General features: G+C 38.8%; 1 protein-coding gene across 4 annotated transcripts in view; it reads right to left on the bottom strand.

The window, feature by feature from the left end:
- Window positions 1–26,402, bottom strand: part of BICD1 (BICD cargo adaptor 1) — a 253,746-nt gene that overhangs the window by 141,885 nt on the left and 85,459 nt on the right. The gene's annotated exons all lie outside the window — the stretch shown is intronic.

Raw genomic sequence — 26,402 nt, forward strand, 5'->3', positions numbered from 1 at the left:
GAAAACATATCTGTGTATAAAGAAATTTTAAAAACCCAGAAATTAATGAAATTGATAAGCTACAGTTGGTGAGTAGGAACGAGGTAGAAAGAATGAGGGAATGAAATGCTATACAACAGATCACATTTCATAGGAGTGACACTTTTTGAGATTGTCTTATCATATCATTCTCACTCTTAGAACTACAGTATGCAGTTTCACATTTTGTTCAGTAGCTCAGTTGTGTCGACTCTTTGCGACCCCGTGAACTGCAGCATGCCAGGCTTCCCTGTCCTTCACCATCTCCCAGAGTTTGCTCAAACTCATGTCCATTGAGTCGGTGATGCCATCCAACCATCTCATCCTGTCATCCCCTTCTCATCCTGCCTTCTTTTCCAGCATCAGGGTCTCTTCCTGTGAGTCAGCTCTTTGCATCAGGTGGCCAAAGTATTGGAGCTTCAGCTTCAGCATTAGTCCTTCCAATGAATACTCAAGATTCATTTCCTCTAGGATTGACTGGTTGGATCTCCTTGCAGTCCAAGGGACTCTCAAGAGTCTTCTCTAAACCACAGTTCAAAAGCATCAATTCTTTGGTGCTCAGCCTTCTTTATGGTGCAACCCTCATATCCATACATGACCACTGGAAAAATGATAGCTTTAACTATACAGACCTTTGTTAGCAAAGTAAGGCCTCTACTCTTTATAATGTTTCATGTACCTCCCAAATAAATAATAATTAAGATCAGCCTCTATGTGTCCAGGGACCCAATGGAACACAAATAGTAACAAATGAACCCAGCTGTACTACAAATGAACAACATGACTACATTGAAAGGAGTCAAGAAAAAAAGATCTAACCTGAGCAATTTTGGAAATGGGTATTTTTGCTATACACTATAAAGCTAAAGACAAAACAAATTGTACCCAAACACTATAGTCTAGTTAGTAAATTTGTTTCTCATGGGGATTACAGAGACACAATTCTAAAACTCCTTTGTACACTAGGTTTGAGGAAATAAGTAAACATATTATGGATAATGAAAGCCAAATTTCTCCCTGCTGGAGAAAGGCATTACAAATAAAGAAAGGGAGAAGGAAACTAGCAGTATTGAGTTGTAATTAGAAGTATCAGGATAGTCTTTAACAGGGAAGTAGTTCAATAAATGGAGAGACAAAACTGCTTATGTGTGGTTGTGTACACAGATTTTCTAGCTCTGTCAGCAAACCTTGCAGCCAAATTTTGTTTCTAAATATCAATCCCCAATTAAAAGAACTAGGGTTCTTTGAAGAAATGACTGAGTCCCTGGCTGGAGCAAAATGAACTTGGTGCAAGCTGTGGTGCCAAAGAGTAACAAAATGCTTTTTAAAAATGACGTGGATATGTCAAAGGACACAAGAGTCTAACTAAAGAGGCTCCCAAATGGCCAAATCTGGGATAATTGGGGAAAACAAAAGAGTTACAGTAGTGAATTATAATCCACAGAACAAAATCAATATTCATGAGTCCACACTGATGTAATAACTGAATAAATAAGGGAAGAAGAAACAGCTTTTCTTCACAGTAGAATTCTAATAATTTAATTCTAATAGAAATAAAATACATCAGCATTACTTGGCAGATACCAAGTAATAATTATTGCAGGTAAAGATTATCAATGAAATATATGGAATATAAAATAACAGGTAAAAAATATGATGAGAAACAGGATATTTGCATAGTCTTAAAGCATTTTCTCCCAAGATATTTATTAATTCCAATGGGAAAAACAGTAACTTTGCAATGGAGTAACCCAGTAGACCTTAACTAAGTGACCAAAACTTAGCTCAGCAGCAACAAGACATCCTGACATTGTGTACCCTCTGATCAACACATGCAGCAGGCACAGGGTCATTTCTGTGATATTCTTACCAAAAATGCATAAGCCAGTTTTTACCACAAGAAAGCATGAAGCAAATCAAAATGGAAACATTCTACAAAATAATTGGCCAGGACCCTTCAAAAGTATTAAGGTTAGGAAAAAGAGAGAAAGACTTCTCTAGACAAGATGAGACTAAGGAAACATAACAAATGCAGTACAGGAACCTAGATTGCAGCCAGCCCTGAAAAAAAGATATTAGTAGGACATTTGGCAAAATCAGAATATACTCTTAATATTGGCTAATAATATTGTAGCAATGTCAATTTCTGGTCCCCATAATTGTACTCTGGTTACCTTAGGGTAGCTCAGACGGTAAAATACCTGCCTGCAAGTTCAGTCCCTGGGTTGGGAAGATCCCCTAGAGAAGGGAATGGCTACACACTGCAGTATCATTGCCTGGAGAATTCCATGGACAGAGAAGCCTGACGAGTTACAGTCCATGGGGTTGCAAAGAGTCAGGCATGACTAAAGCGACTCAGCACACATACACACACACACACATACATACATACATATATTTTAAAATTTCAAGTGTTATTAAATGATGCTTCTGGACTGTGTACAGATCATGAAGAAATAAGGCTAGAATCAACAGAGAAGGATACTCTTGGTGTTTGGCTTCTTCAGTCTCAGGACAGAAAGACATACTTTATTGGAGTAGCCAAGATTCTACATGTGATAATACATGTATAGACTTATGAACAGATGAAAAATTAACTTTGGAGGTGCCACTGACCTTGCTTTTCCATTGGTAATGATCAGACTCTGTGAGAGCAATTCTGAACTCATTACTTATTAAAATGCCTTTGGAAAGATGTCTGGCAGCACATCTCTCCGTGGTGACCTGGTGACATCTTCAGTAGACCCTCACCCTGGCAAATGAACCTTAACTATATCTTCTTAGTGTAGTCACTAAGTTGTGCCCAACTCTTTTGCTACCCCCAGGGACTATACCCCACCATGCTCCTCTGTCCATGGGATTTTCCAGGCAAGAATACTGGAGTGGATTGCCATTTTCTTTTCCACCAGATCTTCCTGACCCAGGGATTGAACCTGGGTCTTCTGCATTGTCAAGTGGATTCTTTATCAATGAGCCACCAGTGAAGCCCGACTATATACTTAAGTACTAGTGAAATCTAAAATTAGCATGAACTCTGTGTCAGGCACCTCAGCCTGCTTCTTTTTCACAATTACTTCCTCACTACTAGGTAACAGAAAACTTCCACAGGCCATTTTCTTAACTCTGCCTGAGTAAAATCAATAGACTAAGGCAACCTATGGTTCTCACATTATTCTCAGCACACAGGCAATGCTCCCTTGGTGGCTAAATTGACCCCTAAGATCTTAATTAATAGCAAGTGTACTCTGGATCCAGCACCAAAGGAAATAAAACATTTCAGTATATACACAGAAGAGATCTTCAAAATACAGTCAAGAATTGAAACTGAAAATACAAATTGATGAATTCATTTTTGACAAATTCATCTTTGATGAATCCTTAACTCATATTTATTGCAGCTCAGAAACTTTAACTGAGCATAGGGGTATCCAAAAGTTAGTCATCATTTTTATGAGGAATGTGTAATTTCACTAGGCCTGATTTAAAACCAGTGTAAGTATGGAAAGTTCTTCAAGAACATTTATATGGTGTAATTTTTTTTTTAATATAAAAATAACACCAATCCAGCACAGGCTACAGATGTTCCATGATCTACATTTGCAAATTCTTTGAGAACTAACACGACTCAGAAAAATCTGCATTAAGGGAGAGTGAAGGAGAAAACACTCCTATTTTACCCAATTCCTAACTGTTGGTAACCAGAACTGGCCATGACAGCCAGCTGACAACTATCATGCGGCTAATTGTTGATGCTGATTTACCAGGCCTGTGTGGCTCTGCCAGGTACCTCCCTCCTCCACCACCATTCCAAGTAACTCCTGACAAAGTTGGACCCAAGAGAAGAGAAGCAGTCTCTTATAAGACTACTGAAGCTGCATGCTTGGCAGAAATCACAAAACTAGCTTTGTTATTTATAGGCAAACGTAGGGCAGTCATGCTTCTAGTTATATTTTGTTCAGATAGCAAATTCTTTTTAGGCACTGCAGTCATTTCATGGACAATCTTTATCTGAAATTAGTTTGAGATAAACTGACATTTCTATACAATTTTAGAATGTACTAGGATTTCTCATCATATGTGTAGCTATAATTCCACAGTTATCACCTTTAATATAGTGCATCACAGTGTATCAGTTGATTTCAACTGTGAGGCAGTTTAAGTCCATTTAGCTATATAATAAGTATACCTTGCTTTCTTATTCTACTCACATGACCTCTTAATCCAAAGAAAACTGGTATTTTTTACCTTCATATTCAAAACAATATGTTAACCGTTAAGTGGAATTTTCATGCTTCTTGTCTTTCATAATATGAAAGATGAAGTTCAGCTAGTATATTTAATAATATCATATTATCTCTCAAATATGATCCTTGGTTACAGGACTTTCATTCTTTCATCTTAAAAATTGTGACAAAAGGGTATACTAGGTTATTCAAGGACAGTAGACAAAGTAGTTTTTACTTGAAATCCTAAAACTTGTTCATACATTTGTTTGTTCACTAAACAAGCATTTACAGATAACTGTGAACAGGCATTGCTTGAGGCACTAAGGATTCAGCAACATTTTAGAAAAAAAATCTCTGCTTTTGGGAGAATTCTAGTGGAACACAAATAAATCAATAAGTATGTGGTATAATGTTAGAAAAATTTAAAAATGAAATTCAGGGTAAGAGCATAAAACAGCACTGCCAAATAGGACTCCCATCAATGATATATCTGTGTTGTCCAATATGGTAACCACTGTCCACGTGTGGCAAAAGAGCTCTTGAAATGTGGCAATATGACCAAAGAAATAAGTTTTTAATTTTATGTACTCTAACCCATGTTGGAGAAGGAAACAGCAACCCACTCCAGTATTCTTACCTGGAGAATCCCATGGAAGGGTCGCAAAGAGTCAATCACAACTGAGACTTCACTCACTCAACCCATGTTCGATCACAGTAATCCAAGTCTATGCCCCAAGCAGTAATGCTGAAGCTGAAGTTGAATAATTCTATGAAGACCTACGGGACCTTATAGAACCAGCACCCAAAAAAGATATCCTATTCATTATAGGGGACTCTAATGAAAAAGTAGGAAGTCAAGAGATACCTGGAATAACAGGCAAATTTGGCCTTGGAGTACAAAATGAAGCAGGGCAAGGGTAACAGAGTTTTGTACAGAGAACGCACTGTTCATAGCAAACAACACAAGAGATGAGTCTACACACTGACATCACTAGATGATCAATACTGAAATCAGATTGATTATATTCTTTGTAGGCAAAGATGGAGAAGCTCTATACAGTCAACAAAAGACAAGACCCAGAGCTGACTGTGGCTCAGATCATGAATTCCTTATTGCCAAATTCAGACTTAAAATGAAAAAAGTAGGGAAAACCACTATACCACGCATATCAGTTCAGTTCAGTTCAGTCACGCAGTCGTGTTCCTACTCTTTGCGACTCCATGGACTGCAGCATGCCAGGCCTCCCTGTCCATCACCAACTCCCAGAATTTACTCAAATTCATGTTCATTGAGTCAGTGATGCCATCCAACCATCTCATCCTCTGTCATCCCCTTCTCCACCTGTCTTCAATCTTTCCCAGCATCAGGTCTTTTCAAATAAGTCAGTTCTTCACATCAGGTGACCAAAGTATTGGAGGTTCAGCTTCAGCATCAGTCCTTCCAATGAATATTCAAGACTGATTTCCTTTAGGACTGGTTGGATCTCCTTGCAGTCCAACGGACTCTCAAGAGTCTTTTCCAACACCACAGTTCAAAAGTATCAATTCTTCAGCGCTCAGCTTTCTTTACAGTCCAACTGTCACATCCATACATGACTACTGGAAAAGCCATAGCCTTGACTAGATTGATCTTTGTCAGCAAAGTAATGTCTCTTCTTTTTAATATGCTGTCTAGGTTGGTCATAACTTTACTTCTAAGGAGTAAGCATCTTTTAATTTCATTCAGGTATGACCTAAATCAAATCCCTTATGTTTATATAGTGGAAATGATGAATAGATTCGAGGGATTAGGTCTGGTAGACAGTGCGTGAAGAACTATGGACAGAGGCTCTTGACATTGTACAGAAGGCAGGGAGCAAGATCATCCCCAAGAAAAAGAAATGCAAAAAGGCAAAATAGTTGTCTGAGGAGGATTTACAAGAGCTGAGAAAAGAAGAGAAGCTAAAGGCAAAGAAGAAAAGGGAAGATATACCCATCTGAATGCAGAGTTCCAAAGAATAGCAAGGAGAGATAAGAAAGCCTTCCTCAGTGATCAATGCAAAGAAATAGAGGAAAACAACAGAATGGGAAAGACTAGAGATCTCTTCAAGACAATTAGACAAAATAGGGAAACATTTCATGCAAAGATGGGCACAATAAAGGGCAGAAATGGTACAGACCCAACAGAAGCAGAATATATTAAGAAGAGGTGGCAAGAATACACAAAAGAACTGTACAAAAAAGATTTTCATGACTCAGATAACCACCATGGTGTGAACATTCATCAAGAGCCAGACATCCTGGAATGCAAAGTCAAGTGGGTCTTAGGAAGCATCACTACGAACAAAGCTAGTGGAGGTGATGGAATTCCAGTTGAGCTATTTCAAATTTTAAAAGATGGTGCAGTGAAAGTGCTGCACTCAATATGTCAGCAAATTTGGAAAACTCATCAGTGGTCACAGGACTGGAAAAGGTCAGTTTTCATTCCAATCCCAAAGAAAGGCGATGTCAAAGAATGTTCAAACTGCTACACAGTTGCACTCATCTCACATACTAGCAAAGTAATGCTCAAAATTCTCCAAGCTAGGCTTCAACAGTACATGAACCATGACCTTTCGGATCTTCAAGCTGGTTTTAGAAAAGGCAGAGGAACCGGAGATCAAATTGCCAACATCCGCTGGATCATCAAAAAAGCAAGAGAGTACCAGAAAAACATCTACCTCAGCTTTCTTAACACACCAAAGCATTTGACTATGTGGATCATAGGAAAGAGATTATGACACATTAGCCTCAAAAGCTTCTGTATACCCTTCCTTGATTCTATCTCCTCTGCTGTACCCCAACCTCTCTTCAGGGAAGCAATACCCTATTTTGTATTTACCATTTTCTTGCTTTCTTTATACTTTACTATATATCTATGCACTTGGAAGCAACAAATAATTTAATATTGTTGTTGTTGTTCAGTTGCTCAGTCGTATCCAACTCTTTGAGACCCCATGGACTGCACCACACTAGGCTTCCCGGTCCTTCACCATCTCCCGGAGCTTGCTCAATCTCGTGTCCATTCCATTGGTGATACCATCCAACCATCTCATTCTCTGTCATCCCCTTCTCCTCCTGCCTTCAATCTTTTCCAGCATCAGGGTCTTTTCCAGTGAGTCAGCTCTTCACATCAGGTAGCCAAAGAATTGGAGCTTCAGCTTCAGCATCAGTCCTTCCAGTGAATACTCAGGACTGATTTCCTTTAGATTAACTGGTTTGATCTTTCTGTCCAAGGAACTCTCAAGAGTCTTCTCCAACACCCCACTTTAAAAGCATCAATTCTTTGACATTTAGCCTTTGGTATGATACAACTCTCACATCCATACGTGACTCTTGGAAAATCCATAGCTGTGACTATATGGACATTTGTTGGCAAAGTAATGTCTCTGTTTTTAAAATATTGTCTAAATTCCATATATATGTGTTAGTATACTGTATTGGTGTTTTCCTTTCTGACTTACTTCACTCTGTATAATAGGCTCCAGTTTCATCCACCTCATTAGAACTGATTCAAATGTATTCTTTTTAATGGCTGAGTAATATTCCATCGTGTATATGTACCACAGCTTTCTTATCCATTTGTCTGCTGATGGACATCTAGGTTGCTTCTATGTCCTGGCTATTATAAACAGTGCTGCAATGAACACTGGGTACATGTGTCTCTTTTGATTCTCTTTTCCTCAGTGTGTATGCCCAGCAGTGGGATTGCTGGGTCATATGGCAGTTCTATCTCCAGGTTTTTAAGGAATCTCCACACTGTTCTCCATAGTGGCTGTACTAGTTTGCATTCCCACCAACAGTGTAAGAGTGTTCCCTTTTCTCCACACCCTCTCCAGCATTTATTGCTTATAGACTTTTGGATAGCAGCCATTCTGACTGGCGTGAAATAGTACCTCATTGTGGTTTTCATTTGATTTTCTCTGATAATGAGTGATGTTCAGCATCTTTTCATGTGTTTATTAGCCATCTGTATGTCTTTTTTGGAGAAATGTCTGTTTAGTTCTTTGGCCCACTTTTAATGGGTCTTTTATTTTTCTGGAATTGAGCTGCAGGAGTTCCTTGTATATTTTTGAGATTAATTCTTTGTCCATTGCTTTGTTTGCTATTATTTTCTCCCAGTCCAGGTTTGATGCATGATACAGGGTGCTTGGGGATGGTGCACTGGGATGACCCAGAGGGATGGGATGGGAAGGGAAGAGGGAGGGGGGGTTCAGGATGGGGAACACATGTACACTCATGGTGGATTCAAGACAATGTATGGCAAAACCAATACAATATTGTAAAGTAAAATAAATAAATTAAAAAAATAAACATAAGAAAATTACTTTATATAAATGAGTTTTGGGATACTCGAATGCTAGGAGGTCCGTTAGATTTGAAATAAGATGTACATGAACTATATAACTCTGTATTGATCTTTAATCCACAGTAAATCAAGGAAGAAACAAGATTGTCACTGCATAAAAATAAATAAATAATATATTGTCTAGGTTTGTCATAGCTTTGCTTCGAAGGAGCAAGTGTCTTTTTTAATTTCATGGCTGCAGTCACCATCTGCAGTGATTTTGGAGTCCAAGAAAAAATGTCTCTCACTGTTTCCATTGTTTACCCATCTATTTGCCATGAAGTGATGGGACCAGATGCCATGATCTTAGTTTTTTTGAATGTTGAATTTAAACCCAGCTTTTTCACTCTCCTCTTTCACTTTCATCAGGAGGCTCTTTAGTTCCTCTTCACTTTCTGCCATAAGCGTGGTGTCATTTGCATATCTGAGGTTATTGATATTTCTCCCAGCAATCTTGATTCTAGCTTGTGCTTCATCCAGCCCAGCATTTCACATGATGTACTCTGCATATAAGTTAAATAAGCAGGGTGACGTACTCCCTTCCCAATTTTGATCCAGTCCATTGTTCCATGTCCAGTTCTAACTGTTGCTTCTGGACCTGCATACAGGTTTCTCTGGAGGCAGGTAAGGTGGTCTGGTATTCCCACCTCTTTAAGAATTTTCCACAGATTGTTGTGATCCACACAGTGAAAGGATTTAGCATAGTCAATGAAGCAGAATTAGATGTTTTCCTGGAATTCTCTTGCTTTTTTGATGATCCAGTGGATGTTGGCAATTTGACCTCTGGTTCCTCTGCCTTTTCTTAATCCAGTTTGAACATCTGGAAGTTCTCAGTTCACATATTGTTGAAGCCTGGTTTGGAGAATTTTGAGCATTACTTTGCTAGCATGTGAAATGAGTGCACTTCTGTGGTAGTTTGAACATTCTTTGGCATTGACTTTCTTTAGAATTGGAATGAAAACCGACCTTTTCCAGTCCTGTGACCACTGCTGAGTTTTCCAAATTTTACTGGCATATTGAGTGAAGCACTTTCACAGCACCATCTTTTAGGATTTGGAATAGCTCAACTGGAATTCCATCACCTCTACTAGCTTTGTTTGTAGTGATGCTTCCTAAGGCCCATTTGACTTCACACTCCAAGATGTCTGAGTCTAGGTGAGTGATCACACCATCTTGCTTATCTGGGTTACTGAGATCTCTTTTGTACAGTCCTTCTTTGTATTCTTGCCACATCTTCTGAATATTTAATATCATTTTCTTTTAAAATTTGCATAATGGAATCATTCCATAGGCATTCTTTTGCAATTTGCTTTTTAAACTCAACTTTCAATGGCTAATATTTAACCATTTTGATAAATGTAGCTATTATTGATCTATTTTCATTGTTATATTATTTTGAATAAGTATATACCTCATTTTAATATTCCATTCTCCTAATCTTAACAATGGATGACTGGATCCATTGCATCCAGTTATTTTGCTATCATAACAGTGTGCATATCTCCCTGGTTAGTACTTATCAAAATACATTTTGGGAAGGATTTGTTTTATTTCCAATCATTGGTGGACTAACACTTTTGCAAAATACAATAAAAATGTACTACTGGAACCATGTATCTATGACATGACCCAACCATGTCCATGTAGATTTGTACACAAATGTGCACACCTTTATATGTAATAGACAAAAACTGAAATATCCATCAACAGATGAATGAATAAAGAAATTGCAGTATATCCATAAAATGGATTATTACTCAGAAGTTAAAATGAATGAACTATTGATACATGCAACATGGTTGAATTGTAAAATAAGTATGCTGAGTAAAATAGGTCAGACAAATCTTATCTACTTGACAGAAAGCAGATGAGTGGTTGCCCTGGAGAGGGGTGTGGGTGGCAGAGAGCTGGGGGAGCTTAAGGAAGCAGTGAAGCAGTGTGGAAAGGAAAAAGGAAGGATTATGATGGTACACTAAAACACTTTAAGGACTAACGGATATATTCATTATCTTGTTTGTGATGATGATTTCACAAATGTATACATATGTCAAAATTCATCCAGTTGTACACTTTAAGTATGTGCAGTTTGTTGTATGTCAATTATACTTTAATAAAACTATATAAATAATAAATTACTAGAAAAATACTAGAAGAAAAACACAGAATGTAAGCCCCAATGGTTTTTTTAAAGACTTCCTTTAGAGTGGTTTTGGTTCACAGCAAAATTGAGAGGAAAGTACAGGGATTTCCCAAATACTCCCTGCCCTCTGACATGCATAGCCTCCCCCACCAGAGAGCTACTTTCATTACAACTGAAGAACCTACACTCACACGTCATAATCACCCGAAGTCTACAGTTTACATTAGGGTTCACTCTTGGTGGTGTATATTCTGTGGATTCAGACACAGCCGGAATGACATGTATCTACCATTACACTATCATACAGAGTAGTTTCACTGAAGAACCTACACTCACACATCATAATCACCCAAAGTCTACAGTTTACATTAGGGTTCACTCTTGGTGGTATATATTCTGTGGATTCAGACACAGCCGGAATGACATGTATCTACCATTACACTATCATACAGAGTAGTTTCACTGCCCTAAAAACTCTCTGCTCTATCTGTTCTGCTATACCCTCCAATTCCTGCCAACTACTGACTTGTTCACAGTCCCAGAATTTTGCTTTTTTCTGAACGTCATATACTTGGAATCATATGGTATGAAGTCTTCTCAGATTGGCTTCTTTCATTTAGTAACGTGCATTTCAGTTTCCTCCATGTCTTTTCTTGGCTTATGTCTCATTTGCTTTTAGCACTGAATAATATTCCATTGTCTGGATGTACCACAGTTTAGTTGTCCATTCACCTTACCGAAGGACATCCTTGGTTGCTTACAAGTTTTGACAATTATGAACAAAGCTGCTATAAACATATGTGAGCAGGTTTCTATGTGGATATAAGTATTCAACTCCTTTGGGGAAAGCCAAGGATTATGATTAGTAGATTGTATGGTAAAAGTATGTTAACTTTTGTAAAACACCACCAAACTGTCTTTCAAAATGACTGCACCATTTGGCTGCAATGAGTGAGTTCATGTTGTCCAACTATCCATTTTTTTATTATTATTATTTTATTATTAGATTTAACAGTCAGGAAATTACACTTCAATAAATTTAACCAGAACAAATGTAACATAGGGATAAAAAAAATTACAAAATCTGTATTGTTATTCACTGAAGATGTGATTAATACAAACTACACCTTGACAAAGACCTGTAGAAAATCATGTGCAAAACGGCACTGGTCCCCAGATATACTTTGAATAGAATTATCCTCAGCCACATGTGTATGAGTTTCCCTAGCAGTGCTTCTCAGTTCTAGGGGCCATTGGAATCACCTAGGAAGTTTTTCAAAAACAAAGACACACAGACTCCAGCCCCAAATATTCTCAGTTAACTAATTTGGGATAGAGATTGTCAAACATTCTTGGTTCAAGATACACTTGGTGTCTCAAAACTTTTTTTTAATGGCACCCCAGGACAAAAGAAATACCGAACAAGTCCATTTACTAAATAGTTCCAAACAACTTACTAAGTCTTCACGTCCAAATGAGGCACTGTGTGTGTTAGTAGCTCAGTCGTGTCTGACTGTTCAACCCATGGACTGTAGCCCACCAGAATCCTCTGTCCATGGAATTTCCCAGGCAAGAATACTGGAGTGGGTTGCCATTTCCTTCTCCAAAATGATGCACAATCTGTCTGAAAAACTAATGTGCAAAAACTGAAAGAAAAAATATTAGTTTCATTCTTAAAAAACCACAATTGCTTAGGAATGGTATACATGCACCTGTTTGACTCTGTACAACTTCTCAAACCCTGGAATCAGAGTGGACTAAGCCATCTTCATTTCTTGTTCCACAGTGATTTTCCTATGGTTTTCCTATCTGCTTTTTACTTGAGCAACCACTGAAAGATCTAGTTTTGCAAAATATTGCATAGTAGAAAAGAATGGAGCAAGTCTAACAAGGAAACTGTGACCTGAACCACCTTGAGTTAGCAGTTCATGCAGTGTCCAGCAGAGTATCACAGTATTCTCTCGAACATGTAAAATACCCCACAGTCCTCTGTGAGTTTGTGGTAGTGCCCCTGGGCACCTACAAACACAATCTGGTAACTACACGTCTGGGGAAATGCCCAGCCAAACTATTTCTGATCAGCTCATTTTTAGATTCTAACACAAGGGTTGACCCTGATGATCAGAAAAGACCCTGATGCTGGGAAAGATTGCAGGCAGGAGGAGAAGGGTACGACAGAGGACAAGATGGTTGGATGGCATCACTGACTCAATGGACATGAGTTTGAGCAAGCTCTGAGAGATGGTGAAGGCCTGGCGTGTTGCAGTACATGGGGTCACAAAGAGTTGGACATGACCAGTGACTGAAAAACAGCATTTTTAGATTCTAACATAAGGGTTGAGAATCACTATATTAGAGTGTGGATCAGGAGCTAAATGACAAGCCTATAGATCACACACAGCTTCAACTCTTCCTAACAAGACTGCAAGGTTGTTAGGAAGTGGCTGCCCTGATTCACACTGCCACCAGCGTCTAAGAGTTCCACGTTCTTACTGTTGACTTTTCGACTTTAAAGCTTTTCCCACTCTGGGGAGTGTGACATAGTGTGACATCTGGCGGTTTTAATTTGCATTTTCCTAATTTCTACTGAAACTAGACTCTTAGCGACCCCATGGACTGCAGCCCACCAGGTTCCTCCATCCATGGGATTCTCCAGGCAAGAGTACTGGAGTGGGGTGCTATTGCCTTCTCTACTTAGTATTTAGTATAAAGTATATACTTTATTTAGTACAAAGTATTTCATATTTTATTGACCATTCACATTTCCACTTCTGTGTAATTTCTATTCAAGGCTTTTTTCAATTTTCAACAGAATGCTTTTTACCATCTTTAATGATTTGTCAGCCATATGCAAAAAAAAAATCTCTCCCCAGAATTTATGGCTTGATTTTTCACCCATATCACAGCATCTTTTGATGAAATCATTGTCTGAAGGACAGTTTCCTGTATCTTTATCATTTTTCAGTTACATGGGTGTCAAATACTTTCTGACAGTTGGTGGTTTCCACCTCTCCGAGCTCTTTTTGGTGATGTCTTTTAATAAAGTAATATCCTTGATTTTAAAATAGTCCAATGACCAATCTTGCTTTCTGGCTAGCACTTTTCCCATCTCATTTAATAACTTTCCATCTTCCAAAGTCAAAAAGCTATTCTATATTTCTGCTTATAAAACTTCTATGCAGAGTACATTATGCAAAATTCCAGGCTGGATGAATCACGAGCTAGAAGCAAGATTGCTGGAAGAAATATCAGTAGTCTCAGACATGCAGATGATACCCCTGTAATGGAAGAAAAGCGAAGAGGAACTAAAGAGCCTCTTGATGAAGGAGAAAGAGGAGAGTAAAAGCGCTGGCTTCAAACTCAACATTCAAAAAACTAAGATCATGGCATCCTGTCCCATTATTTCATGGCAAAGAGATGGGGAAACAATGCAAGAGTGACAGACTATCTTCTTGGGCTCCAAAATCACTTTGGACAATGACTGCAGCCACGAAATTAAAAGATGATGCTCCTTGGAAGGAAAGCTATGACAAACCCAGACAGCATGTTCAAAAGCAGAGACATCACTTTGCCAACAAAGGTCCATATAGCAAAACTATAGTTTTTCCAGTAGTCATGTATGGATGTAACAGTTGGACCATAAAGAAGGCTGCTGCTGAAGAATTGATGCTTTCGAACTGTGCCACAGGAGAAGACTCTTGAGGGTCACTTGGACGGAAAAGAGATCAAACCAGTCAATCTTATAGGAAATAAATCCAAAATATTCATTGGAAGGACTGATGCTGAAGATGAAGCTCCAATACTCTGTCCACCTGACGTGAAGAATGACTCACTGGAAAAGACTCTGATTCTGGGAAAGACTGAGTGCAAGAGAAGAAGGGGATGACAGAGGATGAGATGGTTGGATGGCATCACTGACTCAATAGACATGAGTTTGAGCAAATTCTGGGATAGTGATGGACAGGGGAGGCTGGTGTGCTGCAGTTCATGGGGTAGCAAAGAGTTGGATATGACTTAGTGACTGAACGACAACAATGAGGAAACCATTTCATCCCAATGAGCATGACTTTAAAATATGCAAATTAAGAGAAATCATCTCTACTTACTAAATGAGAGTTTGTGAGGCCCCCCATAAAATTAAAGTGACTTGAAATGTTACATGTTTATATATCATGGCAAGAGTACTGGACAAGAAATTAGGTTTGATTACTGACTTTAGGGTTTATATGGTATCTCTGTTTTCTCATCTGCAATATTGCAATATCCCATTTACTTTAGGAAAGAGCTTTTGAAAAGTACAATACTGTGTTTCCTGAGGAAAGGCTCATCAATATTTTTCCTTGCCAGCATTTTCAGTATAAAATAATTCAAACATACAGACAAGTAGAAAGAATTGTGGCATGAACACCACTCTGTATAATCACACCTAATTTCTATTATTTCCATCACATTCTTCATATTTTAAACCATCTTATTTTTTTGATGCATCTGTTGCAGGCTTCAGTATTCTTTATCTTCAAACATTTCAGCATGCACATCCATTAACTAGAGTTCAAAATTTATTCATTGTTCTTTTATTGAGGTGACATTTATATTCAATGAAATACACAAATCTTAAACAGGACAATTCTGAGTTTTGACAAATGTATACACCTGCATAATTTGAACCCCTATTGAGAGGTTACCATAATCCCAGGAAAAACTCTCTCCTATTCCTTCCTAGTCATGCACCATCCACACTGTTCAGAATTTTTCACTCTAGTCTTACCTGTCCTAGAATTCCATCTAAATAAAATTATACTCTGTGTCCTGTGTATGTATGTGAAAGATTTCTTTTGCTTTAAATGTATTTTAGACTGATTCATATATTCATGTAAATAAGTAAGTTGTTACTTTTTACTGCTGAGTAGCATTCCATTTGGAAATACTATTCTGTTGAACACCTGTTTCAGTGTTGGCTTTATAGATAAAGGTGCATTGAATGTTGCTGCTGTTGTTCTGTCATTCAATCATGTCTGACTCTTTGCAACCCCAAGTAGTTCAGCAAGCTAGGCTTCCCTGTCCTTCACCATCTGCCGGAGCTTGCTCAAATTCATGTCCATTGAGTTGGTGATACCATCCAACCATCTCACCTTCTGTCGTCCCATTCTCTTCCTGCCTTCTATCTTTCCCAGCATCAGGGTCTTTTCCAATGAGTCAGCTCTTCACATGATGTGGCCAACATATTGGAGCTTTAGCATCAGTACTTCCAATGAATATTCAGGGTTGAGTTACTTTAGGATCGATTGATTTGATTTCCTTGCAATCCAAGGGACTCTCAAGAGGCTTCTCCAACACCCCACTTCAAAAGCATCAATTCTTCATTGCTCAGCCTTCTATATGGTACAACTCTCACATCCATAAATGACTTCTGGAAAAACATAGCTTTAACTCCTCGGACCTTTGTTGGCAAAGTAATGTCTCTGGTGTAGGCTGCCGTCTATGGAGTCGCACAGAGTCGGACACGACTGAAGCAACTTAGCAGCAGCAGCAGCAGGTTTGTCATAGCTTTTCCTCCAAGGAGCAAGTGTCTTTTAATTTCATGGCTGCAGTCACCACCCACAGTGATTTTGGAGCCCAAGAAAATAAAGTCCACCACTGTTTCCATTGTTTCCCCATCTATTTGCCATGACGGGTGCTATGAATATATGTGTTCAAAAGACAAAGGGGTAGCCTGTACCAACTAAACTTTATACATTAAGTTATTTAAACCTTGAAATATCTCCATCAAACTGGATGTCTCTTCTAAAGTACACTAATGGCAATGAAATGTTTCCTAGAAAAGGAGTGAATCCACATTGACTCCACTGACACGCTGAAATTTAGTCAGTGAATACATAAAACCTAGGGTTTTTCCCTTTATGCAAGTGATATAATGATCACTTCCTACATGATCAATGCAAAGACATAGAGGAAAACAATTGAATGGGAAAGACTAGAGGTCTCTTCAAGAAAATTAGAGATAGAAAGAGAATATTTCATGCAAAGATGGGCACAATGAAGGACAGAAATGGTATGGACCTAACAGAAGCAGATTATTAAGAAGAGGTGGAAGGAATACAAAGAACTATACAAAAGAGATCTTAATGACCCAGATAACCATGGTGGTGTGATTACACACCTAGAACCAGACATCCTGGAGTGCAAAGTCAAGTGGGCCTTAGGAAGCATCACTATGAACAAAACTAGTGGAGGTGATGGAATTCCAGTTGAGCTATTTCAAATCCTAAAAGATGGTATTGTGAAAGTGCTGCACTCAGTATGCCAGCAAATTTGGAAAACTCAGCAGTGGCCACGGGCCTGGAAAAGATCAGTTTTTCATTCCAATCCCAAAGAAAGACAGTGCCAAAGAATGTTCAAACTACTGCAAATTATACTCATCTCACACACTAGCAAATTAATGCTCAAAATTCTCCAAGCTAGGATTCAATAGTACACAAACTGAAAACTTCCAGATGTACAAACTGGATTTAGAAAAGGCAGAAGAACCAGAGATCAAACTGCCAACATCCATTGGATCGTAGAAAAAGCTAGAGAATTCCAGAAGACCATCTACTGCTTCATTGACTATACCAAAGCCTTTGACTGTGTGGATCACTACAAACTGGAAAATTCTTAAAGAGATAGGAATACCAGACCACCTTACCTGCCCCCTCAGACACCTGTATGCAGGTCAAGAAGCAACAGTTAGAACCAGACAGGGAACAAATGACTGGGTCAAACTGAGAAAGAAGTACGTTAAGGCTGTATTTTGTCACCCTGCTTATTTTACTTATATGCAAATTACATCATGTGAAATGCCAGGCTGGATGAAGCACAAGCTGGAATCAAGGTTGCCTGGAGAAATATCAATAGCCTCAGATATCCAGATGATGCCACCCTTATAGCAGAAAGTGAAGAGGGACTGAAAAGACTCTTAAAGAAGGTGAAAGAGAGTAAGAAACTGGCTTAAAACTCAACATTCAAAAAATGAAGATCATGGCATCTGGTCTTATCACTTCATGGCAAATACATGGGGAAACAATGGAAACAGAAAGATTTCATTTTCTTGGGCTCCAAAATTACTGCAGATGGTGACTGCAGCCATGAAATTAAAAGACACTTGCTCCTCGGAAGAAAAGTTATGACAAACCTAGACAGCATGTTAAAAGCAGAGACATCACTTTGCCAATAAAGGTTTGGATAATCAAAGCTATGGTTTTTCCAGGAGTCATGTATGGTTGCCTAAGATTTGAAGGTCCTCAATTTACCTGTATTGTAAGGATGGGGATGCTGCTGCTACTGCTAAGTCGCTTCAGTCGTGTCCGACTCTGTGCAACCCCATAGACGGCAGTGACTAGGAATGTAAAAGAATAGATCAAGTGACCCTTATTTCTAATCTCAACCTGCAACCAAGACTGGAAAAATACATAATTTAAGAAACTGTCTCCAACGTGGATGGAAGGATCTTTTTATCAGTTGGCACTAGTGGTAAAGAACCCACCTGTCAATGCAGGAGATGTTAGAGATGCAGGTTTGATCCCTGGATTGGGAAGATCCTCTGGAGGAGGAAATGGCAACCCACTGCAGTATTCTTGCCTGGAGAATCCACTGGACAACGGAGCCTGGCAGGCTATCGTCCATAGGGTTGCAAAGAGCTGGACACGACTGAAGCAACTTAGCAGCAGCAAGAAAAGAAAAATGTTTCTCAGACATGTTTCCTTTGCTCTGTACATGGGCACTTAGGACTTACTGGTTAACAAAGAGAATGAAACATATGCTTTGAGTGTGTCTTCTCCCCACAAGAAGCAATGTGATCTTTCACTTGAAGGTTTTAAAATTGCCTCAGTTTATTAAAGACTTTAAATATAAGACATGATACCACAAAACTATGAGAGGAGAACATGCAGGCAAAACATTCTCTAATGTAAATCAGATCAATGTTTTCTTAGGTCAATCTCCTAAGGCAGTAGGAAAAAAAGGGAAAAATAACAAGTAATCTCAAAAGAGACTGCTAAGCAGAATATGTCTGTCCAGAAGCAAAACTCAAATGTACACATATAACCAGAAATTATTCAACTTTTCTTATAAATTCTGTTTTTTTGAACAAAACATGTATAAAAAATAGGTAAATCTGTTTTTCTGGGACCAAATCAAACATATAAGCTTTTGCACAGCAAAGGAAACCATAAAAAAACTGAAAAGTCAGCCTACGGACTGGGAGAAAATATTTGCAAATAATGTGACTGACAAGGACTGAATTTTCAAATATACAAACAGCTCATACAACTCGATACAAAAAATATCAACCCAATTAAAAATAGGCAGAAGGTCTACACAGACATTTCTCCAAAGTAAACATACAGATGGCCAACAAGCACATGGAAAGATGCTGAACATCACTAATTATTAGAGAAATGCAAATCAACGCTGCAGTGAGGTACCGTCAAACTCTGGTCAGAATGGCCATTGTTAAAAATTCTATGAATAACAAATGCTGGAGAGGGTGTGGAGAAAAGGGAACCCTTCTATACTCTTTGTGAGAATATAAATTGGAACAGCCATCCAATTTATTCAACAGCCACTAAATTGGAAATCAGTAGAGAGGTTCTTCAAAAAGCTAAAAATAGAGTTACTATATGATCTAGCAATCCCACTCCTTGGCATATATCCAGACAAAAGTATAATTAAAAAAGATACATGCACTTCAGTGTTCGTAGCAGCACTATTTACAATAGCTAGGACATGGAAACAACCCAAATGTCCGTCAACAGATGAACGGATAAAGAAGATGTGGTCTATATACATACACACAATGGAATACTACTTAACAATAACAAGAAGAAAATAATGTCACTTGCAGCAACATGGATGGACCTAGAGATTATCATACTAACTAATAAAGTCAGAAAGAGAAAGACAAATACGATATGATATCACTTATACATGGAACATAAAATATGACACCAACGGACATTTTTACAAAACAGAAACAGACTCACAGGCATAGAGAACAGATTTGTGGTTGCCAAGGTGAGGGTAGAGATAGATTATGAATTTGGGGTTAGCAGAGGCAAACTATTGTATATAGGATGGATAAACAACAAGATCATACTATATAGCACATAGAACTATATTCAGTATCCTACAATAAACCATAATAAAAAAGAATATGAAAAAGAATGTATATATATGTATAACTGAATCACTACTGTACAGCAGAAACTAACACATTCCAAGTCAACTATACTTCAATAAAAAAATCAATTAAAAACTGATTCAGCCTTAAAAGCATTATTTATGATAACAAATAACATTATTCCTATTTTGCATCTAACTTGCCAAAGTCACAAGCTGTTAAGTGGCACGGCCAGGATTCAAAGTCCAGTGAATTGTCCCATCCCAGAGCTGGTGCATTAACTGTCCCACACTGTGGATAGCAGAACTGCAGCAAGAGATTAGACTTAAGGAATATAATAAGAAGCATTAATAAAATAACATGAAACTTTTGCTATGAACTTATAGGAAGTAAAGAAGTACTGAAGTAGCTTAAGCAGAGAAAGATACGAGCTTGTCTAGGCTAAACTAGAGCAAAATCATCATCAAATTATCTCTGCCCTAGTTTGCAATTGTAGAAGGGCCTGTGAGCTGCCTATACAAATGCACTTTTCCCTCTTCCATAGTAAGAAATGCTGATGTTATTTGGGGTGGCAATGTGCCCAGCTACAAGACTACTTTTCTTAATCTCCTTGGCTTCTAGGGATATTCAAGGAAATGTAAGCAGAAGTCAAATTGGTAGAAACCAGGAAATCTCTTTCAAAGGGGGCTGTGTCCGTTGAGAGATACGCACTTTGGTCGTTCCATTTTCTTTCAGCTTGGAATGCGGACATGATGACTGGAGCACTAGGAGCATCTTGTGACCATGAGGAGACTTCTGGCAGTAAACTGGCACTAAGGATGGCAGAAAAGAAGATAAAAAGGAGCCTGGGTCCCTTGTGACTATGGATTTGCCATATTAGGCCTGAACTACTTACCTCGGGACTTTTATGTTTAAACTGCTCCTGTTTGAATTTTTTCCATGAAACACTGTGGAATCCTAGGTGATTACATAATGTAATCACATTACAATCAGATTACATATATATCTTACATAATTTTTAAATTTTTAATAATCCTCAATACTTTCTTGCCAGAAATATATAAGAACTCTTAATAAATTTTATTCTAATTCACAATAACTTCCTTTTTTTCTTCCATTTATTTCTCTCTACAACTCATCCCTACTAGTATCAAATTCATTTCTTCTAAAAGATGTGAATTTCTCTCAGTCCTACTTAGGAGCATAGTAACACTGACCTTTCACAGGGTTCATAGTATATACTGTTAATAGGAAAAAACTGAAATATCAGTAAAGGTAGCAAGCAATGAAAGTTAGATGCAGAAGTCAACAGCTTGACTCATGATGTCAAAGGGAAAAAAGATCATGGGAAATTAAATTTAAGAATCTTGTTCAGAAACACAGGTTCAGTAATTGATGAAACCAGGGCTGAAACATAAAGACTCCTTTATGATGTTGGTCCTCTAGTACTCTTGCCTGGAAAATCCATGGATGGAGGAGCCTGGTAGGCTGCAGTCCATGGGGTTGCTAAGAGTCGGACATGACTGAGTGACTTCCCTTTCACTTTTTACTTTCATGCATTGGAGAAGGAAATGGCAACCCACTCCAGTGTTCTTGCCTGGAGAATCCCAGGGACAGGGAAGCCTGGTGGGCTGCCATCTATAGGGTCGCACAGAGTTGGACACAACTGAAGCGACTTAGCAGCAGCAGCAGCAGCAGCATGATGTTGGTCTTAAAGGATGCCACTGACAGAACCAGCAAGAAGGAAGTGGAAAGAAGTTGAGGGTGACAAGTTTAGCAAAGGCCTTGGAGGGAGGGGAAGAGGGTAAAGAGTCCTTGCCATGGACCATCAGAAGCCAAGAGAGTGGGGGCTAATTTAAGAAAAGCAGAGCCTGGCGAAGTACAAGGACCTAAAGGGGTAGTGTGAGGTAATAAAGTAAGTAGGCTTAGAGGTACCTAAGCATGGGAAGGATGTGGGTGGCAAAACAGAATAACAAGTGGGAGCACCCAGCTACAAAGCAGGGTATTAAGACAGTCTTGTCAAAATGCACAATTGCTGGGGGTTTTTTTCCAACCAAATAATGCAACATTCATCTCTAACCCTGTTCTGAGTATGGAGGACTTTCAGCCTCCTCATGAATTTTCTTTTTAGTACTTTTGGAGTAGTTTTCAAAATGTATTACTCTTATAACCATTCCTCTCCTAAAATGTATTTTAAAGTCTGTGAGAATTTCAAGGACATTTTGGTCCTTTCCCAAAAATCATCATTACAAAGGATTTTAAAAAATATGATTCACATTAGTTATTCACAGATTTGTTTTACAGCTAGATGATACAGGTAGAGGCCAGTCAGACTACTTATTTAGGATCAGTTCAGTTCAGTTCAGTCGCTAAGTCGTGTCCGACTCTTCGCGACCCCATGAAACGCAATGCGCCAGGCCTCCCTGTCCATCACCAACTCCCAGAGTACACTCAAACTCATGTCCATCGAGTTGGTGATGCCATCCAGCCATCTCATCCTCTGTCATCCCCTTCTCCTGCCCCCAATCTCTCCCAGTATCAGAGTCTTTTCCAACGAGTCAACTCTTCGCATGAGGTGGCCAAAGTACTGGAGTTTCAGCTTTAGCATCATTCCTTCCAAAGAAATCCCAGGGCTGATCTCCTTCAGGATGGACTGGTTGGATCTCCTTGCAGTCCAAGGGACTCTCAAGAGTCTTCTCCAACACCATAGTTCAAAAGCATCAATTCTTCAGTGCTCAGCTTTCTTCACAGTCCAACTCTCACATGCATACATGACCACTGGAAAAACCATAGCCTTGACTAGATGGACCTTTGTTGGCAAAGTAATATCTCTGCTTTTGAATATGCTATCTAGGTAGCATATGGTGATTGCAGCCATGAAATTAAAAGACGCTTACTCCTTGGAAGGAAAGTTATGACCAAAGTTATGATACTTTTTATGATGACAAGATAAAGATCAGCCAAAGGCTCTTTCTTTCCTATGGCTGATCTTTATCTTGTCATCATAAAAAGTGTCTTAACTAGTTTGTAGCAAGTTACTTTGAGATATCTAGACTTCATAAGTTTAATCCTATTTCTTGGGAAATATAGTCATTAATTTTGAAGGTATACATAACCAATAGGCTGTCAAGAAAGCTGTCTTCTGCTTTCCATATGGTCCCCCTTTGGTAAGTGCTGAAAATTCCTTTGTCAATAAGAAAACATTAAAAGCTTTTTCTCATGGGCCTGACTGCAGTAATTTGATAACCATAAGCAGATTCTTTTCTTTGAACAAATACTAATATGAGGACTTCCCTGTTGGTACACTGGATAGGAATCTACCTGCCACTGTGGGGGCAGGAGTTCAATCTCTGGTCCAGGAAGATTCCACATGCTACAGAGTTACTAAGCCCAGCGCCACAACGACTGAATCTGTGCTCTAGAGCCTGCAAGATGCAACTAGAGAGCCCAAAAGATGCAGCTACAGAGCCCACATGCTACAAGCATTGAAGCTCACACACCTAGAGACTGTGCTCCATGATGAGAGAAGCCACCACAGTGAAGGCTGCACACAGCAACAAAGAGTAGCCCTTGCTTGTCGCAACTAGAGAAAGCAGGCACACAGCAACAAAGACCCAGTGAAATAAAAAAAAAATACTAACATGAACTTTTCTTCCACAGGCCCAAAAGTTTTCACCCCACCCCTACCATCATCAACGACTTTAACTTTTGGTGAGAAAAGAGAGACGTGGAATTTGAGGTAAGGACATTAAAGATATAAGTAAAATCTCAGTTAGGAGAAGATGCTTTGCTTTGAGCGACAGACAGCTTTTCCTAAGATGGTGGCTGGTAAACTGACAGCTGGTAAACTTCTAATGTCAATCATATGTGGTTGGCCTGCCAGATGTTAGTTAACTGCCAACGCATCTCACACTTCCTTTTGATTTTAAGTCACCACATCTCTAATCTAAGTGGACAGGGCAGGGCAGGATGAAGGGGAACTGGGGGGAGGAAGAGAAAGCAAATACAAGAGGCTGATCAACAGTGAGGGGGAGGCTTGGAAAGTGAGGGTGTACACTTTGTACATCTCTTTTAAATGAAAATCAGTGTTTTTTCCAGTCTATATCAAATGCTTCCACATCAAAATGGCCATGTCAAAGCAATAGATGTGAATGTCACGGAACTCTTTCTCAGGGCACATTCCAAGTTCTAACTTCATATCCTCAACAAGCTACTCTCAGATCTGTGATTAAACTTCCTGAGGAAAAGGTGTGAACCTAAAGACAAAGCTTTTCCTATTGAGCTTCATGAAGAAATAAAAACCAGAAACTTGAGAACAGTTTAATTCAGCCTTAGTTAAAATTAATGAGAACTCATGGGTGATAAAGGTATTTAGTGAGAAACTTCGAGAAAAATAACTCAGGTTATTTAAAAATTCAAAGTACTTTCTTAAGAGCATGTTGAACAAAGAACACTTAAGCAAGAGGCACAAACTTCTGCTCTCAGTTTAAACTTGCACCTGCTCTGTCTCTTGTCAAAAAAGTAGCTTAACGTTGGGGAAGTAATGTCAGGGAATCTCTGGGGTTTGTAATTTCAAACTACAAAGTCTTTAAGCTTTAACTACTCTCCTCAATGTTATTTGACAGCCTTGATCAGAGGAGGGATTGGGGAAGAATGGATACATGTATATAAATGGCTGAGTCCCCTCACTGTTCACCTGAAACTACCACAACATTGTTAACTGGCTATGTGCACGTGAAGTCGCTTCAATCGTGTCTCTTCGGGACACTATGGATAGGCCATCAGGCTCCTCTGTCCATGAATTCTCCAGGCAAGAATAATGGAGTGGGTTGCCATGCCCTCCTCTTGGGGATCTTCCCAACCCAGGGATTGAACCCGTGGCTCCTGCACTGACAGGCAGATTTTTACCACTAGCGCCATCCAAACAAAATAAAAAATTTAGTTTGGTGACAAAAAAAGAGTATGTATGTCTGTCATAGAAAACGGAATTTCTTAGAATGTATATTACAGACAAGTGATTGTTTATGTAAGGTTATAAACTACGTTTGACACAGGAAACTGATTTTGCTCACCTGCCTTATTATAATTAACTCAATGGCTATGACTTCACTCATCTTGTTATAACTAACCTCACCATTTACAAACTATGTAGTCTCATGCCAGACATGAAACACACGCTAGACTCACATACTAAGATGCTTTCCTCCTAGTTAGAAAGTAAAATAATATAGCATCTATAGTAGATCCACCTTCAAGACCACGATGCATATCATTCTTCCATGTACTTGTCAAGTTGTTTACCCAGGTGAATGATATATTATTCTAATAAGACAGCTGTTTGCCCAGACGAGAAAACTGTTTGTCCTGATAAATTGATTTGCAAGAATTCTGTAAAGCAAACAGTGGAGTTATTTATTAATTTACTGTCTCATCTCTCTGGGCAAGAATTTCCTGGAGTAAAGAGTCAAGTCATGCTGACATGGACGGGTTCATTCTAATACCTCCCTTTCCATATGTGAAAATAAATGGTTAAGGAGGAAAAAAGGGCCTGAAACAGAGAGATGTTCAACCCTATAGTTTTAGAGGTTGGTGAATAGCCCAGAAAGAATGAAGAGACAGAGCCAAAGCAAAAACAACATCCAGTGTGGATGTGACTGGTGATGGAAGTAAAGTCCAAGGCTGTAAAGATCAATATTGCATAGGAAACATGGAATGTCAGGTCCATGAATCAAAGCAAACTGGAAGTGGTCAAACAGGAGATGCCAAGAGTGAACATCAACATTTTAGGAATCAGCAAACTAAAATGGACTGGAATGGGTAAATTTACCTAAGATGACCATTATATCTACTACTGTGGGCAAGAATCCCTTAGAAGAAATGGAGTAGCCATCATAGTCAACAAAAGAGTCTGAAATGCAGTACTTGGATGCAATCTCAAAATGACAGAATGATCTCTGTTCGTTTCCAAGGTAAACCATTCAGTAACACAGTAATCCAAGTCTAGGTCCCGACCAGTAACACTGAAGAACCTGAAGTTGAATGGTTCTATAAAGACCTACAAGACCTTCTAGAACTAACACTCAAAAAAGATGTCCTTTTCTTTACAGGGGACTGGAATGCAAAAGTAGGAAGACAAGATATACCTGGAGTAACAGGCAAATTTGGCCTTGGAGTACAGAATGTAGCAGGGAAAAGACTAACAGAGTTTTGCCAAGAAAATGCACTGGTCATAGCAAACACCCTCTTCCAACAACACAAGAGAAGACTCTACACGTGGACATCACCAGATGGGCAACACTAAAATCAGATTGACTAGATTCTTTGCAGCAAAAGATGGAGAAGCTCTATATAGTTAACAAAAGACTGGGAGCTGACACTGGCTCAGATCCTGAATTCCTTATTGCCAAATTCAGACTTAAATTGAAGAAAGTAGGGAAAACCACTAGATCATTCAGGTATGACCTAAAGTAAATCCCTCATGATTATACAGCAGAA

Source organism: Bos grunniens, chromosome 5, assembly GCF_055505025.1.
Source record: "Bos grunniens cultivar Pamir isolate PY7600 chromosome 5, Bosgru_T2T1.0, whole genome shotgun sequence".
In the NCBI taxonomy this organism is placed as follows: Eukaryota; Metazoa; Chordata; class Mammalia; order Artiodactyla; family Bovidae; genus Bos; species Bos grunniens.